Here is a 17,260-nt window from a genome sequence, read left to right on the forward strand (position 1 = left end):
GCAGCAAGACTATGAGCGTGCAGGTAATATGCCATATGTATAGTTGAATGTTGTGTACACTGGTAGTTAATGCATGTGTGAGGTGTGTCCTTGGTTTGTAGCTGTCATCATAGTATTTAATGTGCAAGTGTGATATCCTCAATATCAGCAGCTGACCTGTGAAAGGCGACTATTACTGACCTGTATCATACTCAGTAACAAGGCACAGTTGTGCCCACTGACATTATTTTCCTCACTTTTGCAGGTCCCTCCGGTGTAACAGCAATGCAGCCTATCCATGCTGGTGAGTGTGTATTAACAATACCTTTAATAGTCTTGATAGTAATAGTAATATTAGGCTCACTTAGTAGTGCTCTGTGTATGCATGCAGGTGTGTCTGTGTCTATGTGTTGATAACACGCATACTGAGTAGTGTACAACTGTGTGCAACTGTGTGCATGTGTACGTGTGTATGTGTGCATGTGTGCACCTGTGCATGTGTGCATGTGTGCATGTGTGCATGTTTGCACCTGTGCATGTGTGCATGTGTGCATGTGCACATGTGTGCACGTGTGCATATGTGTATGTGTGCATGTGTGCTCCTGTGCATGTGTGCATGTGTGCACCTGTGCATGTGTGTGTGCATGTGTGCGTGCACATGTGTGCATGTGTGCATGTGCACGTGAGTGCATGTGTGCACCTGTGCACCTGTGCATGTGTGTGCATGTGTGCACGTGTGCATGTGTGCACCTGTGCATGTGTGTGCATGTGTGCATGTGTGCATGTGTCCATGTCTGGACCTGTGCATGTGTGGATGTGTGCATCACTGGTAATATTGTGTAGACATTGAAAACTGTGTTTCCTGTTTCCCTCCCACAGGTTCTGGTGCTGCTCTGGTGTCATGTAGCAGGGAAACTGAATCAGGTGCCATGGGTACTGATAATGATGACATCTGTGTAATGGCACAGGAAGGTATGCCAGGGTCCATCATTGGTCAGCCGATTGACAGTACATAGCTGTCAACCCCATCAATGCGCACAGTTATCCTGCCAATACACCCTTTGTCACCAATGTCCCTAGGTGATGGACAGCATACAGTGGGCATTGACCAGGGTAATGTGGTATCTGTGGCACATGCTTCCCCACACAGCAGCCATGAGCATGGCCCTGAGATGGTACCACACAGACAGATGTCCAGGGGTTCTCGTGGGGGCATCCGTGGGCATACTGCCCCTGTCAGATGTGCCCACAGAGGTCTTACAACCTCAGCTATGTTTCGGGCTGTCATGCAGGCACAGTCACATATGGAACAGTACACCACACAGGGTCTGAGGGAGCTGACAGCATGTCGCACAGCCATGACTGACAGTATGAGTGACATTGCGGCTGCCATCCGTAATTTCACCAATGTCATAGAGAGACATTGTGGGGACATATTAGACCGGTTCCACAACTACATGGCAATGTGCCAGGGTGATGGTGGATGGTTGAGGCATCAACGTGGGCGTACGCCAGCAACAGCAGCAGCTGGCAGTCGTTGTGGATGACAACAGGGCCGCGGCTGCCCCCATAGTGCCAGCAGCAGCCCCAGCAATGCTGGGTCTGTGCTGTCATCAGACCGCCTCAGGAGACCACGTGCACGTGGCTCTGGCCAGGCTCGACAGGGATCTGTGTCCAGTCAATGAACACCTGCTTCTGATGACAGTACCCAGTCTGGGTTGGTACCGGATATGGTCCGTAGCACCCCTGCAAGGCACAGGTACCGTGTCCGTGGCCAGAGACACTGATCTGTATGACCTGGCAGGTACAGTCTGTGGCTGTCCACAAACACCAGTATATGGCAGCCATGAGGTGGAACTGTGTGCATCCATACATGCATGTGAATTGACAACACCTAGGGCTACCGCATACATGCACACACTGCATCAACATTGCCCCACCTTGTACTGCTGTCCCCCACCACCACACATACACATACATGTCAATCAGTGGTATTGGTGGCTGACTCAGGCATATCAAGTTCACACCCTGTGCATATGATGAAACTGTGCCACCTCCTGCAATCTATAACATCAGTGCAGGTACAGGTTAACATGTTGCTGATGCACAGGGTGACTACATAGACATGTAGTAATAGTATCATGTTGTTAACAGTACTGTGTGCTGAAATAATTGTGGGTATATCACAGCATGCCTGATGCAGTAAGGGTATGATTGTCATGTACTGTTGTCTACACCCATGGTAAGTACCATAGTGTATCATCTGCATATGTTGGCATACTGGTGGTAAGGATGTCAACAGAAGGCTACATACATAGGTAGCACAGGGGATAAGGTAATGAAAGTATTAATACGCAATGATGGACATGTAAACTGCAAGTGGCATGTTGCCCACACTGGACTCTGCAATGCGGATGTTTGAGTATGTTGATATGTGTGCAGTACTACACGACTGGTACAGGACACACAGGAGCACCCTAGCACTGCAAGCTCACATCTCATACCATGCTAGACAGCCCCAACACACAAAACTAACTGTCAGAGGAGGGAGATTCCCCATACATGTCAGGGATACTGTGGTGGCAGGCCAGGTAGCATACATCCTACTAAGTATGGAACCACTGTGTGAAGGCTCAGTGTCTGTTATTTGACATGTGTATTACTGCAGGTATGAGCACATGGGTTTCCATCCAGTTATTGTACATCCTGACAGTACATGGTCTGTACACTTGTGTGCGCTGAGACTGGACCCTAGCCATCTGACCTGTGTATTTCCATGTACATGTGCATAGTGCCTGCATATTTGCAGTGTTACCTACTGGAAGTGGTACAGCTTGTTTGTTGTACAATGGACTACATGCAGCCCTGCTTACTGTAGCTTTGTTTACATGCATGTTTGCTTGCAATTACCCTGGAATACTGATCCCACCTGCAATGCATAGTTACAGAGCTTCTGTGGACTCCTAGTGACATCTACATAGCTTACTATATGTATGTCCATGTCTCACTTGACAGAATGTCACTGTTTGTCCTGTTCACATGTACATTGCCTGTGACACATTGCATATGACTTACCTGGCATTTGTCCACGTGAGCAGTCATATATGCTACTGCTAACTAATCACAGGCACTACACCCTCACATATTCATCTTCTGTTGAACCACCTGCTTTGCTAGGGACGGCTTGCACCTGTCACCCCTGGGCTTTCGGATATTGGCAAAGCTCTTGCTACCCCCATAGTGCCTTTGTTAGGCAAGGCTCAAATGACAAACACACCTTCATAGGTATCACAAGGGATAAGAAATTAAGAGTAATGCTACCCAACGCCAGAGGTCTAAACCTCAAGATGCATGCACTCGAAACTCTCCTTAGCATGGAGAACATCGATATCTGTGCAGTAACAGATGCCTGGTTCAGGGCTACTGAGAGCACCCCAGCACTACCAGGTTATACCTCATACCATGCTTTTCAGCCCCAAAACTTGGAACGAACCACAAAAGGAGGGGGAGTATTGATATTCATCAAAGATACCCACACCTACAGTTTGGTGGCAAAGCACCAAGCATCAGAGACTATCCATGTGCAACTAACAATGGGTGAAACTGCCTTCCAGGTTATAGCCTGCTACAGACCACCCTCCCAAACCCAAGAACTGCACTCGGCCTTCCTGAGAACAGTGGAAAATATGAAGGTCTCTCCAAACACCATTATATTGGGTGACGTCAACTACCCAAACATAGACTGGGAGCATGACTCTAGCTCCAACACCCTAGGCCAAATATTCCTGAAATATATGAGCTCAAATGCTATGGAACAACTTGTTTCCACTCCCACAAGAAGGGGAAACATACTGGACCTGATCATCACCAACATGGGGACTCTATGCTCCAGTCCAGGTGTATCCCTCACTGGTAAGATCAGACCATAAACTAATCTCACTGGATATTCACATCCTGACCCCACCCCCTGCCCAGAACACCAGAGTGAACAACTTCTCTAAGGCAAATTCACACTCCTCAAAACTGAGGTGGAAACCTTGAAAGCCCCCGGGCCTGTGGAAACTACAGACCAGACTGCAGATTCCTCTATAAACGCATTCTATGGACACCTTCAGGAATGCATGGATCATGTGATCCCGAATAAGACCAAGACCCAATCCTCCAAAGGCAGACGTCCTTTCTGGTGGACCCCAGCCATAAACAAACAACACAATAGAAGGAGGAAGCTACTAAATGATACAGCCAAATCCCAAAAAGGGAAGGCATCACTGATCAGTATTAGCAAATAACTACAGGCACTCATAAGATTGTCTAAGGCCAGCTTTGAGAGAAATTGCACAGGACACTAAGGATAATCACAAGGCTTTCTTTAGTTATGTTAGGAACCTGGGTGGTAATTCCCAGATATGCTCATAGGTAGTCCAAAATGTCAATAGAAACACCAAACCCACAGACATTGACAACATTCTAGCTGACAGGTTCAGCGCAAACTTCTCCCCCCCCTCCACACCAAAAGGGCAAATATGTATCCCAGCAGAGTGCTGCCCCCCTGACATCTCAGATGCTCAGGTAAGAGCCGCCCTCTCCAAAGCAATACACACTGCATCAATGGGACCAGACAGTGTCCTACATGAACTCCAAGAAGAGCTACAACCAAACATAAAACTACTGTTCAATCCCAGCCTTACTACAGGATATATGTCCAAAGAGTGGCGTACAGCAACAGTGGTCCCTCTACAGAAAGGTGGTGCCTCAACGGATCCTGGACACTATTGCCCCATAAGCCACACTAGCTCAGTCTGCAGTGTTATGGAAAGGATCATCATGGACCTCATAAATAAAGATATTGGGGACCTACAGACACTGGATCATACCCAGTTTGGCTTGGTTAAGGGCAGATCCTGCCTCTCAAACCTGGTTGATTTCTTTGAAACAGTTACCAAGGCCATTGATGAGGGGAAAGTGGTCCACACAGCCTACCTGGACCTCGCAGAAGCCTTCGATACAATACCCCACTTGGGCATTCTAGAGAAGCTCACCAGCTTAAATATAAGCCCCTATGTCACTAGATGAATTGCACACTGGCTCAAGGACAGAACCCACATGGTTAGAATTGCTGGAGCCATGCCAGACTCCAAACCAGTTACAAGTGGTGTCCCACAAGGCTCAGTCCTGGGACCTCTCTTGTTTGGTATATATTTATCGTAGGTACAGGCCAACACGGAAGGACTGTGGCTGACCAAATATGCAGATGACTGCAAACTGCCCGCCATAATCGACTCTCCAGCCGATACAAGCATCCTCCAAAAGGGCCTCATAGAAACAGACAACTTGTTCCAGAGCCATGGCCTCAAGCTGAATGCAAAAAAGTGTATAGTCATCCCCTTTGGCAAAATCAAAGTGCCCACACAGTACCACATAGGTGGTAATCCATTAAGTACAGAAGAAGTAATTAGGGACCTGGGGACCCAAGTTGATAGCAATCTCTCATTTGACAACCACGTGGCCAAAGTGGTTAGAAAGACATTTTATATAGCCCACCCCATCATGAAGGGATTCACATCTAGCTCAGGAGAGAACATCGTGCCTCTTTACTCATCCCTCATCAGGCCCATAATTGAGTACAATGCCCCTGTTGGGATGTACCTTACCAGACACCTGCAGCAACTGGAAAGACCCCAAAAGTACCTCACCAAGAGGAACAAAGGGCTCAAACAGATGCCATATGCTGACCGGTTAAAGAAACCCCAGCTCTACTCAGTGGCATACCACCTGTTCAGAGGCTATCTGTGCCTGATGTATAAAGCCATGTCAAACCCAGAATTAATGGGCATGCTGCAACTGAGAATATCCAAATCACATCGGGCTACACGCTTGAGAGACTTGAACCTCAGCACTGAAATAAATAGGACATGCTGGAGGGACAGATTCATAACCCAGAGGCTCACTTCACTCTGGAATAAAATCCCAGTCCAGGTTAGGCAGAGTCCCTCATTGACTCTCTTCAAGAGGAATCTTGATGAGTGGATGGGACATTGCAGGTGTACCCCGGGTATCACTTCTGTGTTACTGTTAGACAAAGGCACAGTATACTAACCTCGAAAAAGGGCATGGCAAGATATATTTACAATGGATGGTGACAGCCAAACACATTCTGGCTAGGTTCATAAATGCCCTAAGGCAGATAGCCTAGTATGAACATATGAACCTATGAACCTATGTACCTTGTTCACCATTGGCCCTATGTGCTGTTAATCACCATGGCAATCACAATACTATGGTAGCATGTGCAAAGGTCAGTTGTCAGTCACCTCTATGGTACAGTTGTGGAATATGTGGGTCATGTGGCAATGTCACAGCTGCCACATGTACACAGTCAACCCTCTCCCCTACACATGGATGTACAACACATGTACGAGATGGAATCACATAGCCAAACTGGGGACTAAGCACTCTGAACCCAGTACTGGCATAACCTGTCAGGTGGCATGAAATACTACAGTGACTACAATACCAGTCTGATGTAGACCTACACTGACAGCAATACAAGCACTTGGACACACTGGGCCATTCGTGGAGCCTAAGAATAGCATCCTGCCTGAGTGGCAGACAGCTCTGCAGCTGGCACACAGGCATACGTTATGCCTGAACACATCACGCATAACACATAGCACACAAATCCTGTGTGCCAAACACTCACAGCCTGTACGGCTAGACAACACACCTGCCACAGTTGTGTTAGGCACCTTTATTGTCCGGTACAGTGAGGTCCCGCTCACCAGGCTGGACAAGGTGAAGGTCACAGTGATATGCCCGTGGGGCACTATGGTCCACCACATAACACAAGCATACAGGTCAGTCAGAGGCATGGACGCATATGACTCAGTCATTGTCCATGCCACATACCTTCTCCTGCTGTATTTATAGGGTGCTGACATCATCAGTGTTTAGAAAGGGGAATGTGCATCCTGCAGTGTGTTCTCCTAGTTGCCAAAAGGGACATTTCCCTCACACAAAATTGTACACACACTAACCCCCCTTATCCAAACACACACAATTACCATTTGCAGGATTCAAACCCCTACCTAACTATGTTATGACACTCAAGATGGACACATTAGCAGAGCGTGCTATTCGCATTACTGGGAGGTTTTCCTTCTCCTTCTGTACTTATAGGGTGCTGACATCATCAGTGTTTAGAAAGAGGAATGTGCATCCTGTAGTGTGTTTTCCCAGTTGCCAAAAGGGACATTTCCCTCACACAGACTTGCACACACACCAACCCCACTCACACTGAGCATTTGCAGGATTCAAACCCCTACCTAATTATGTTATGACACTTGAGATGGACACATTAGCGGAGCGCGCTATTCGCATTACTGGGAGGTTTCCCTTCTCCTGCTGTACTTATAGGGTGCTGACATCATCAGTGTTTAGAAAGGGGAATGTGCATCCTGTAGTGTGTTCTCCTAGTTGCCAAAAGGGACATTTCTTTCCTACAGACTTGCATACACACTGACCCCCTCCACACATACTGAGCATTTGCAGGATTCTAACCCAACTATGTTATGACACTCGAGACGGACGCATTAGCGGAGCACACTATTCGCACTACTGGGAGGTTTCCCTTCTCCTGCTTTACTTATAGGGTGCTGACATCATCAGTGTTTAGAAAGGGGAATGTGCATCCTGTAGTGTGTTTTCCCAGTTGCCAAAAGGGACATTTCCCTCACACAGACTTGCACACACACCAACCCCATGCTGGCCAGGGACTGTGGTCAGGATGTGTATATCCAGTGTGATTACTCTATGGTCTGGTATTACCAGTGAGCAATACACTTCTCATCTTGCCATCCAGTACCCATGTTGCTGATTATCACATCCAGTATGCTTACCCCTCTTGTGGGAGTGGTACATTGTTCCTGGGCATTTTGGTTTATGGATTCTATGAACTTTTGTCCTACAGTGTTGGAGCTAGTATAATGCTCCCAGTCTATGTCTGGGTATTTTCAGTCACCCAATATAATGTGGTTTGGAGGACTTGATATATTCATGTATTCCAACATAGGCCAGGTGCAGTTCATGGTGTTGGGATGGTAGTCTGTAGCAGGCTATAAACTGGGGGGCAGTTTTAGCCACTGTTACTTGACTATGGCTAGTCCATGCTGCTTCTTGTTGTGGTACCAACATGGGGGTGTGGTTATCCTTGACAATTATTGCTAGTCACCCTCCTTTTGTAGCTTGTTTCATGTTTTGAGGCTGTACAGCACAGTATGAGGTGTAACCTGGTAGTGTTAGGGTGCTGTTTTGAGCCTTGACCCAGTTTTCTGTTACAGCACAGATATCAACATTCTCCATACTGGGTGAGTTTAGACTGCATGCATCTTACTGTTTAGACTTCTGGCATTGGGTAGCATTACATATAGGTTCTTATCCCTTCTGATACCTATGGAGGTAGGTTTGTGTTTTGAGCCTTACCTATTCAGGGCACGCTGTGGGTAACAACAGCCTTTGCCAGTATCCATATGGCCTGCACTGATAGGTGCATGCCAGTCCTAGCAGGTGGAGCATCATGTCATGCTCAGCATGTCATCCCAGGCTGGCACACATTGGATCCCCTTTGACTAACTGCAATACTTCAGCCAATTATTGCAATTGATCATCTCATTGTCATATTGTGGCATGATGCTTGGTGAGGGTAGGATGTTAGTCACTGTCCTCAGGTGTGCATATAGTACATGGTGTTACATTACTTAACACATGGCATTCATGCCTCAGGTGGTGCTGCAGGGCTGCCTCTGTCGGATGCACATATTACACTCCCTGTACATGTTTGTGAGCAGGTCATGTTATTTTAGGCATCCCTGTTATTATTTAAGTGAATCAGAGGGGGTATCATTCCCAGGGTTCCTACTGAGCCAGTGTATGTGCTATGCATTTCCTCTTTGCCAAGGCCAGGGCATACTGGGCACGCCTCCTTCTGCCTACTGGGGCAGGCTCAGGTTGTTCCTCCTCCGAGTCATGCTCTGCCTGCGATGGCCTTGGCATTGGTGGGGGGCTGTTTGGCCCAGCCCTATGCTGGTCCTGTTGCAGCTGTTTTCGCAAGATCATATTATGTAGCATAGCACATACCATGACAATTTGGGTACATGATGTAGTTGGTGTGTACTGCAAGGCTCCACCAGATGTGTCCAGACACTGGAACCGTGACTTGAGCATCCCAAACACACGCTCTATTACATTACGTGTTTGTGCGTGTGCCTCATTATGGCGTTCCTGTTCAGGTGTGTGTGCATTTCTGATGGGTGTCATCAGCCACGGCTCCAGTGCATAACCTGCATCCCCCACTAGGTGTCCATGTGGGATGTCCCCATTGGCAAATGTCTGGTACAGCAGAGTCAAATGCCAGATGTGGGAATCATGGTAGCTCCCAGGGCAGCCAGCACACACATTCGTTATTATGCCCTGGGCATCACACATGACCTGGCAGTTGATGGAGGGGAAGCCCTTGTGGTTAATGTAGGCCCTACCCCACTCACCGGCTGGTGCTTTGATGCATATGTGCGTGCAGTCTATTGCACCCACTACCTCAGGGTATTCTGCTATTTGCTGGAAGAGACGCATATTGCTGGCCAATACCTCACGGGCATTGGGGAAATATACATGATCACCGACATGTGCTGACATGGCATCCAGGAACTGGTGCAGTACCCTGGAGGCTGATGCCTGTGATATCCCCATCATATCACCAGTTGGTCTTTGGAAGGTACCTGTTGCTAGTATACTTAGGCCAACACATACCTTGTTTCCACTGGGATGGGTTCCCCTCTGTTGGTTCTGTGTGTGAGGCATGGCCTGCACAGCTCAACTATTTGCTGCAGGAGGTCTCTGTCCACTCTATAGCACTCTACTATCTCCAGCTCATGTAACCCGTGGTAGGTGACCCTGGGCCTGTACACTCTTCTCCGTCTTCTCACTGTGGGTTGTCTGGCACCATCTGCATTGTCACCACCCTCAGCAAGTTGCCTATGTCTCATTATGACAGCTATGGCAGCCCCTAACATTTCTGCTCTGAGTTCAGCTTTTTCAGTTTTCACTTCTAATAGCTTACTCCTGTCTTGCAGTGTCTCTTGAGAGAAACATCCTGCACTGCTGTTTGCAGAGTTTTAAGTGCTGGGCTGGGCTACTATTCTGCCTGTGTAATTACCTGCTTCTAATTGTTTTCACCTGCTAGCTCCAGCAGTATTCTCTGCTAGCTTCCTACGGATTCTTTTGCATCCTTTTTCCTTTCTGTTTCCTCAGGGGGGAGCAGCGTGCATACCAGCAGAAACACGCTCACAGTGGCTTACATGCGCGCACACATGCTTACATGGTTCAGAATATACTTATTTGGGTTAAAACGTGCGTACACCCACGCAAACAGTGTTAAACATCTCCCAACACGCTCCCACATGCTCAGTCTGCCTTACACGAGTGCACATTGTCTTACTCGTGCTTCATGGCGCGCACATGTGCGCATGCACGCCCAGCACGAAACTTTGGTGTAGGCAACAGTGTACACCTTCCATTTCTTGACTTTCCCATGCTTATGTTGTGGCACTCCTCTTTCCATGATATGTGTGTGACATCTGTCATGTAACTCTGACCTCCAATGAACTGCATTTCTTTCTGCTATTCCCCCCTGTGATGTCACCTATCTCCTACTCTATTCCTCCCCCTTATGTATCTCTTACACTACTCAGAATGTGCTCATTTGCTATGTGACAGTGGAATTCAGTATCCTAACACTCATTTGCATCAGATTGCCTACTAATGCTTAGTTACATCTCTTAGACTCAGCTTCCCCCCTTAGCAACCACTAAACAGTGGCCATGTTGTTTTTGGTCTGCTGGTCCCTGCATTGTAAATCCATGTATTGCATAAAACCCACATTTGTGGGTTTATAACCTTCGTTTTTATGTTTTATATAGCGCAGCCCGTTTGCAACACAAATTATTTATTTCTCATATTTGCATGGGGGTACCTTGCCAATGGCCACATATTTGGCCATTGGCATGCTACCTGACACATATGCACCCTTTATTTGGAGCTGACATGGCTCCATTGTGGTTTTTGCAGAAACGTACTCAGTTGTCAACTGAGTACATTTCTGCAGCTAAAACGGCTCTTACACTGGCTGCTTTGGGCTTCCTGGATTGCTAATCAACCTCATTTGCATGCTATTCAGCTGCAAGTGAGGTGATTAGCTTATCCACGCCCACTCCGTGTAAGAGACGTTTTAGCTGGTCTCTTACACGGACTTTGGGCTGTTCCTGGATTGCGAAGGCTGCATGGAGTCTTACACTACTCTTAGACTCCATGCAAGAGTTTCTTATCCATATACTGTTAAAACAGCACTGGAAACACAAATACTGCATGAAAAAAAAGAAATATTTTAGCTTTTGAAAATGAAGGCAGTATAATTAGGTACTGGGTTACCACCAAAGAAAAAAGGATTTTATTTTAACTTTTGTGATTGTAAGGATGAATCTTCAGAAAGTGCTAAGAGCTCAGGTTTTTGTTATATATACTGTATGAAAATATATATATATTTTAGCTTTTGAAAAATGAAGGCAGTACAATTAGGTACTATGTTACCACCAAAGGAAAAAGGATTTTATTTTAACTTCTGTGATTGTAAGGATGAATCTTCAGAAAGTGCTGAGAGCTCAGGTTTTTGTTATATACTTCTCCAACAACCTTCAAGCAATATACACAGACTTATAATTAAGTAATGTTGCCAATGACTGCAAGCTGAGTGTTATTGACAAACAACTCTGCTATATCCATTCACTGCAGCAAGAGCTGACCTACACTAACAAATGGTGTACAAAAATGGTTTAACATTAAATGCTAAGAGTGGAATGTACTCATATTTGGAAAAACATTCTCCTGCAACATACAGCATAACCATAACCCTCTCCAAACTGTCAAAGTAGTCAAGAATATTGGTTCTTATCTCATTAATTCACACTCTTTTGACTTCCATGTAACATCAGTAGTCAGAAAATCCTTCTGTTTGGCACAAATAATATCTAATGGCATATCATCTAGACCAAAAGAAGTTATAATTTGTCAATATACATCTCCAATTAGGCCAGTTAAAAATGTATTGCCCCCATTGGCTTGCTTCTGTCCAGACACATCAGCCAACTAGAAAGGCCCTATTATCTCCTAACAAAGAAGAATGCTGAGCTGTAGACCCTGGGCTGCCAAAAGAGGCTCAAAGCCATATTCCTGCACTCAGTTTCTTACAGACTTGGAGGTCTATATCTGGCTTTCTGTGTTTATTAAAATGTCAGTAAGACCAATACCTCCACAAATACTAGAATGTGCATCTTTGCCAGCAAATACATATCAATACATTTATTATATTATATTGTGTTATATTATATTATATTATATTATATTATATTATATTATATTATATTATATATGTAGAGAGAGACAGATAGATATAATTTGAGCAACAGATTTGTTACAAAACATTTATCCCATTTCTTAAATAAAGTACTGCTGCACATTAAGTGAAGCAGCTCACTTGCATGCTTGTAATCAAACTTTGATGACTTGATGGGTAGCTGCAAATCCATCCTTGGACAAACCTATTTTGCCCTTCTAGACATGAAGTGTTAAAACTCGAGGATGGGAATTGGCAAAGCACAAATGGTGTCTGGTATTAGTTACATTGGAATGCCTATAATCCCATGATCATACGAGTGAAAGAAAATTGAGGCCTTTCATTGCATCTGTCAAACTTCAAACAAATTAACCACAGCACAGAAATGTTAAGTAACATTGAAAAGCCTCTTTCTGCAGTCTGCCAAATGAAACTTAACATCTGCCATCAATTGCAAAAAAAAGTGCATTTTTAAAGTATATGACATCTTCCTATCTCTCAACTGTCCAGATTTTCAAATAATGTCCAGATTTTTGCATCAAATTTCCATCTGTTTTTAAAGTTTGTGGATCTGTGGCAAATCAGTGAGGACTAAAATCATGAAATAATGACTTGCATTTGATTTTCAGACTTTATATTCTTCAGAAAATGCATGTTAACACAAATTTTATCAACTTTCTAAGTTAATAAAAGCAATGTTTAAAATCTATCCCTATTTTTGGTCCTTTGCTTCCCCATTGTTTTAGGCTTTGTCCAGATGTCTTGCACATAATCCTAGACATATATGTTTATAGTTAGTTTTATTGTTATTATTATGTTTTCTTTATGTGATAAGTTCTGTTTTCTTCTGGAAAACGTATGCATTGTTATAACCTGGAACAAAGAGTCTTGGAATGTAGAAACAAGTCAGTATCATTAACAGCTTACTTATCTTTCTTTACCATTAGTTATTTCATAAAAGAAGAAAAATCTCATAATGGCCTGCACCGATTGCAAAGAAGGATAAAGTCTTGTTTATGATTCAAACAACAAGAGTTTGAATAGTATATCATGTGCTTGATGGCACTGGTAATGATGATGTACCCATCCTAGATGGAGGGAGGGGCAAAGATAGCCACACCTTTTTTATTATTCCTCAGAGGAGGGGTGGTATTCAGAGGGTGTCATGGAGACAGGTGATAGCCTTACCAACCCACCAGTGGGCAGTTACCACCATAATAAGTATGCAGAAGCATGCAGTTGCAATAGGAGGGCATTGTGTACCATCTCTGTGATGCTGTTCCTTCATTTCTCTACCAACCAGTAGAGTGATACAGTTGAAACACTCATATTGCTGGAATGCTAGTGAGAGCATAAATCAGCTTCATAGTTCTCTGAAGAATGATCCCACTCAGGACAGCTCTCACTTTAGCTACTGATAGAATCCCTGGAGTACAGGAAGGAATGAATACTGTCTAGTGGTCAGTAGACACATGTGCAGAACTCACCTGGAAAAAAAAGTACACACACACACACACACACACACACACACACACACACACACACACACACACACACAAAACTAAGATAAAAAAAAACAAAAGATTAAAAAATGTGAAGTGATACAGAACATGAAGAAAAATGTGACAAAAAAATTAAGCAATAGAAAACATGAAGAAAAGTATAAAGAACTGGGGCTGTGGCTGAAATAGGCTCCTTGTGGATCAGTCAACTGTCTAGTAACCAAACATAAGTAAAATAAATAAAACATTTTACTATGGCTAACAGTTATCCATTTATTCAGCACATGATTAGCCTAAGCCTTGGGAGGTCAGTATCTATAAACAGTGTCATTTTTGTGGTGTAAAATGCAGAAAGATAATTTACATGACAGCAAGTCCCCCTATACCCCTGGATATATGGGCATTTCCATTCTCTAAATATACCTTCTGCAAGGTCACACAAACTTAGAGAAGTGGGAGAAGGTGAAAAATCAAAAGAAAGACTCATATTTTCATTCACCTCTGATTCCACAATGCAGTCAGCACATGAGCTAGGAAGCCCCATTGTAATGAAATATTAAAAAAAAGAAAAATTATGACCTTTATCTTTTAATGTTCCTAGTCTCATATTTACTGGCCATGACAATGTATACATTTCTCAGGGTACACAATTTTATCACATATGTGATTGAGCGAGCATGCACGCATGCATACACACACACACACACACACACACACACACACACACACACACACACACACACACACACACACACACACACACACACACACACACACACACAAATAAATAAATAAAAATAAACAAACTAACAATAGTATAAAAAATAACAGAATTCTATAATAACAGTAAGCCATGGTTAGGGGTGGTAATTCTTTATTTACTCAAGTTTGACTTTGCCTGATTACTCAGGCTTCAGAACAATCAGTTCTTTAAATAAGACAGAACTTAGGGAAAGTAATAATGAGTTTAGAAATTGTTATAAAAAGAAATAGTAAACATGGGGACTAAGAATTTATTAATTATAAGACATACCATGTTTTTTTTTGGGGGGTATAACTTAATTAGAAACTGAGTTGTAATAGAAGAAGAGTAGAATTTCATTATGTATCATTATGATGGACATGATGGAATAAAGCTGTTTTAACAATGCATGTGTTAAAAGATCTAGTCTTGAAAATATGGAAACATATATTCTAAAAGTTGAGGGTAGGAATGGATGTTTAAGAACAAATAATATCGAAACAGAGAAGAAGACTGATTTGTTTGAGTTGCAGTGACTCTTTTTAAGGAAAAAGAAAAAAACACTGAGGAAGGTTGCCTTGAGGAAAACATGTAGCATCTTAGAGAAAATAAGCTAGGGCCCTGTTTGTGTCTATATCACATAATCGAAAAAAACTATTTGTTGAACGCTTCTTAGTCAAACACTAATCAAAAACATCAAACTTCCATTTAAGCAAAATGTTTTGCTGGGGAAAACAATCAGTTGGCCATCATTGTGGATTAGCTCTTTTCCCCATTGTAGTGAGATCTCAAAGCTATTATATTTAGTTGGGGGGAATGTGGGGAGGCGCAGCCTCCCACTAGAATGTTTGTTTTATATGGTGATTTTTTTGTGTAGTTGTAGGTTGGCCAACTGTTTTTTAACCTAGTGAAAGTTATTCCGTAAACATATGTTTGATATTACAGTTTTCCCTCAATAGTGTTCAACTAATAACCATTCGACAAATAGTTTTTTCAATTATATGATATAGGCCCACGCTATTTCTGCTAGAATGGATACAGAGAGGACAGTGTAGGCAGCAGAAATGACAAAGGAGTGTAAAATAATGAAACAGTACAGAAAGCATAACAATTTGTCAGTAAATCAACATGAAAATGGGATGGAGAGGTTATAAACTGTCAGAGTTAGTAAAGGAAATAAAAATAAAAAACAGAGAGGTGAACAAGGGAAGAGACAACTCTGGAAAAGTATCAGAAGGTGTATGATTTGAAACAAATATTATATAAAAATGTTAGTATCTGGCTGTTTTGTTTGATATGCAATATACTAAATATTAGCAATGAAATGGAAATGAAGGACTAAAACTTTAGCATGTATGGATCATTAAACATACTTAGAAAAAATATAGAAAAATTGGGGTATAAATTATTGGAGGTCTTTGGCATTATTCATTTATTTATTTATTTATTAACATCTATTTATGAAAAAAGTCTGACTTGATCATTTTATCCATTTTCAGCTGTGGCCCAGAGAGAAAAACTCCACAAGAAAAAGAGCAGAAAATACATATACATAGGTTAAAACTGACATCATATTACAGTAATGAATTAATACACATATTAATGTACATATAACATAGAATAATATATATATATATATATATATATATATATATATATATATATACCATCATTAAAACAAGATAAAGACAATATCATGTAGTACTGAAATGTGTTGACATGTAAGTGTGAGAGTTTATTACTAATTCATAAAGCAAATGTTAGATTAGAAAATGCAAACAGCGGATAAGTAGAAGAAGAGGAAGAGAGGGGTAGTGAGAAAAGGATTTGGTAGAGATAATATGTGGAGGACATATAGGAGCCAGGAGAAATATTGAGAAAAAGCAAGATTAAGAAGGAAGAGTAAGAGTAAGAGTAAGAGAAATAAAAACAAGGAAAACAAGAGCTAGGACACATATAGATATTAAAGGAGAAGGAGATAACATTTTAACCAGGGGGTCAGCAAGTGCAAAGCCAGGATTCAGAGAGGAATTATTTTAGCTGTAGCTTAAATAAATAAAGGTTATGTATTGCCTTGATTGGGGAAGGGATAGTATTCCAGAGTTTTGCTTCCCAGTGTGAGTTCGGACTTTGACCTCAGTTTTTGTGAGTCTTGTCAAGTAGATTTTTTGTCAGAAGATCAAATGCGAAGATTTTTGAGGCTGAGGGAGAATTTTACTTATAGGAGCAAATAACCACAAACAACTGCAGGAAAAGTTGCTACACCACAAAAACGAAACAACCAGGCCAATGAAAACTATTTTATTTCTCTAGCGCCTCGGCCACAGTAAGCCTTCAAGGAGTAACAAGCCATTCATACCGACAGTTTAAATAGTAAAGGCTACAAACATAATCAGTTAATTAAACATAATAAGTTAATTAAACAATTAAACAATCAACCAATTACACAGAATAAAAGAATACTAAAAAATGTTTTTTTAAATAATTTAAAGTATTTCACATCACACTTCTCCAACAACAATCTATATTAAGACCTTGAGGTATCAAAGTATTATATTTTAAAATAAAAATAGTTTCTTTTTTTAAAAGTAATTTCTT

This window comes from Protopterus annectens, chromosome 3.part0 (assembly GCF_019279795.1).
Source record: "Protopterus annectens isolate FY-2018-M chromosome 3.part0, PAN1.0, whole genome shotgun sequence".
Lineage (NCBI taxonomy): Eukaryota > Metazoa > Chordata > Ceratodontiformes > Protopteridae > Protopterus > Protopterus annectens.